General features: G+C 48.6%; 1 pseudogene; it reads right to left on the reverse strand.

The window, feature by feature from the left end:
- Positions 1–2,719: 2,719 nt before the first annotated feature.
- On the reverse strand, positions 2,720–3,392 carry LOC124974626 (COMM domain-containing protein 5-like; annotated as a pseudogene).
- Positions 3,393–3,659: the final 267 nt, after the last annotated feature.

A 3,659-nucleotide genomic window follows, 5' to 3' on the forward strand; every position in this document is an offset into this window, starting at 1 on the left:
CCTCTGGGCCTTGAAGAGGCAGTAGAAGGCTAAGGAGTGGCCCTGGGGCTTCCTGATATGCATGCCAGGAGATGCAAACATCACCCTCACCTTCACTGTGTCTTTCCAAGTGGCCCCTGAATTTCTGGAGAGTGTAATAGCTGGATTCCAAAGCAGGAGGGTCACAGATGACCAGGCAAAGGTTGAATTGCCTTCTCCATGCTAAAATTGTCAATTCTCCAGCTTAACTTCTAGTGCATTCATTCCATCCTTCAGGACAGTCACAAAAGCTCACTTGACTCCAGAGGGAGAGACAGAAACAAAACAATAACTCCAAGCTTTGGGAAGAGCATATTGTGGCCATTTTTGGAAAACACAATGTTCCATGTTGATTATAGCTGTTATTTCCAGAGTTAATTTTTATCACATAAATCACAGAAGTGGTACAGTGGACACTGATACTGGAAGTGTGCAGCAGACATTACTTTTTTCAGGTCAGGAGAGAAGAGGAAGAGTGGTGGTCTTCACTGCAACCTAGATCCACTTTTCAATTAGGGAAAGGCCACTGAATTCCTGCTCTGACTGCCCTGGAGTTGTGCCCCTCATTCCCTAAAGGACATTTTTGCTGACTTAACTAATAAACCTCCTGAACTAAGGAAAGCACCAGTTTTGTTGTTTGTGACTGCCCCTGACTGAACATCTAATATGCATAAACCTACTTTCTCAGCTCTGGGGAATGGAAGACACCTGGTCAGCAGGGGCAGAGGTTCAGAGGCCTGTGATAGGGTCACATCTCTCTCTCCCATGCACCTCTGTGCCCTGAATTCCAAGCATGTGAACACTTGAGTTCACCATCCAGGGTGGTGGGGCTGTAGGACAGGAGGGAGTCTCACCTCTGACTCCCACGTCACAGGGGGCGTGACCCTTAATATTAGCCATGCACGGTTTAGTGTGTTTTCTGAAGCTTTGTCATCCAGGCCTTGCTGGGCAGAAAGGGACCACCCTTCCCAGAGCTGGCTAATGCTTAGAGCAAGCAGAGGATGGCGAGTCTTTCTTTTACACCCACACTAGCTAATCAGCTCAATGCCTCCACCACATCCTCTCCAGGGGTCTTTTGCCCTAGGCCACTCTGCCAGTCCTACACCAAAGAGCCTACTGAAATCATCAAACCAGTTGACCAACCTGCTTCCCCTCTCTCCCTTCTTGCTTGTCCCCCCAAAAAATAAATAAATAAAATAAAAACTCTATTCTAAAGCACTCTTTAAATAGAAACCTCAAGTCAGCAGAAATAGTCTAGTGTGTCTATAAATTCATTATAATAGAAAAAATTATTTAGTGAGGTCTGGGCATAAAACTCAGTGTACTTGTAGTCAGGATGATCAGTGTTTTTTCCTTTGCCTTTGACCCTGGGTTGGAATTTCAGGTGTGACACATTAACTTATTTTCAATAGATCTGCTGCCACAGTTGCTAAGCAGGGAGGCATCAACCTAAAGGACACCAGTTAGACACTTTTTAAATTTGTTGTTAATTAACCTTTACTTATTTATTTGTATGCAGTGCTGAGAATTGAGCCCAGGGCCTCACACATGCTAGCAAGTGCTGTGCCACTGGACCAAAATCCCAGCCCCAGTTAGACAACTTCTTTTCTTTTTAATTTTTTAGTTGGTGATAGGCCTTTATTTTATTTATTTATATGTGGTGCTGAGAATTGAACCCAGTGCCATGCACATGCTAGGCAAGTGCTCTACCACTGAGCCACAACCCCAGCTCCAGCCCAATTCTTTTACTTATTTTCATGGAACTGGGTAATGAACCTAGGGACACTCTATCACTGAGCAACAGCCCCAGTCCTTTCTTTTTATATTTATTTTGAGACAAGGTCTCAATAAGTTGCTGAGGGTAGCCTTGCATTTGCAATCCTCCTGCCTCATCCCCCCAAGGTCTGGGATTACAGGCATGTACCACCACCCTTGGATAATGTTAACCTTTTAAATAATAAAAGTGCTATCCTTTTAAAACAATCACCAGAGCACACCCTCTGTTAAAAACCCTCAAAGGGCTTCTCCTTTGGCTTAAATTTCAGTCAGAGTCCTTTGAGCAGAATTTCTCAGACCTGACCTCTGTACCCTCCCCAGCTTTACCTTCTTCCAATGACCTGCTCCTTCTTAGCTGCAGGTACATGACATCCAGTATACCTGGTCTCTGTCCACTGGCCACCTGTGCACCAGCTGGTCCCTCAGTGGACTGCACTCACCTGCTCCCATCCTTCATGTGTGCTCAGATACCATGTTCTCCAGGAAGCCCAGCCACGACTCAGCTTACAGTGGCAGGAACCTCCCCACCTCCCACATCCCATCCTGCTCTACATTAAGTGTGCACTTGTCATGCCTTGATGAGCTGTACCACTGTTTTGTATGCATTTTGTAAAGTTTCCCCCTCTTCCCATCCCACTATGGTATCAGCCCCACAGGGGCAGGGATTTAAGACAGACGATGAAAGTGCCCACACCAAAACACAGCATTTATGAAAGCAAATGAGCAGAGAAGGTCAGAAGCTTGGTGGGGTCAGGCTGAGCAACCAATGGTGTCTTCAGAGGGCTCTGATTTGAACCCCAGACCACCACCTTACCACACTTGGAAGTCAAGACCATCAGCTGGAGGGGTGGTATGCAGTCTAGTATCCAACTAGAGGAAATGGAAGTTGCACTCTGGCACCAGCTGCAGCTCTGACAAGGGAGGCTCAGTCCTGCAGTCTGCACTCACACCTCCTCTCCAGATCTGCCATCTCCTTCAGGACCAGTGCCACATTGTACCGCAGCTCCTGGAACTTAGCTGTGGGAACCTCAAAGTGGTATGCTGACCCATCAGAAAACTTCAGCTGCATCAACATGCCTGACTGCAGGGAGCAGGTCAGGGCACTTGTGGAAATCACCACATCCACCCTCCACCTAAAGTCAGCAATGTGGGGAAGCCAGTCACCCTCCTGCTGTGCCACGGAGTCCAGAAGTGGGCGCTGGCCACCAAACACCACACTGGTCAAGTCCCCAACCAGGTCTTGGGGGATGGCAAGTTCCTGGAGTTTGTCCTTGAAGACGTCGGACTTCAGGCTGGGGGAGGGAAGCCTGAGGGCCTGCTGGAGAAGTATATGTGTGCCAGCAAGCAGGGCACCCAGCCACTACTCCGACAGGCTGGAACTAGCATCCAGGCACTGCATGGCTTCTCGGTTATCCTCCCCCTGCTGGCTGCTGACCACAAGCTTCAGCAGCTTTCTGAATGTGCTCCTGTCCAGGTATCCCAGAAACCAGGCCATTGCTGCCACCTCTGGGAACTGGGGCCCCAGAAAATTGATCTGGCCACTGTGACTGTCCGCAGGATGATGCAGGTACTGGTGTCGCAGCTCCTAAGGCAGACATCCCTGCTTCCTCCTCTTTGATCGGTCACATAAGAAGTCCCAGCTGCAGCTGCCTGAAGGGAAGCAGGAGGGAAGGCCAGTGATTCCCACATCCTTAGGACCTTAAGGATCACATAGGCCCCACTGTCAGGATGCTGACAGTTTGATCTACCAATGATAGTAGGTGTGATAGGGCTAGGGAAATGACCCTGTGAGACCCACATGAGTCCTGATAAGAAGGGAGGGTGCTCAGAGGAAGTGACATCTGAGATGAGCAGAACTGGCAGTC

Source organism: Sciurus carolinensis, unplaced genomic scaffold (assembly GCF_902686445.1).
Source record: "Sciurus carolinensis unplaced genomic scaffold, mSciCar1.2, whole genome shotgun sequence".
NCBI classification, from domain to species: Eukaryota; Metazoa; Chordata; class Mammalia; order Rodentia; family Sciuridae; genus Sciurus; species Sciurus carolinensis.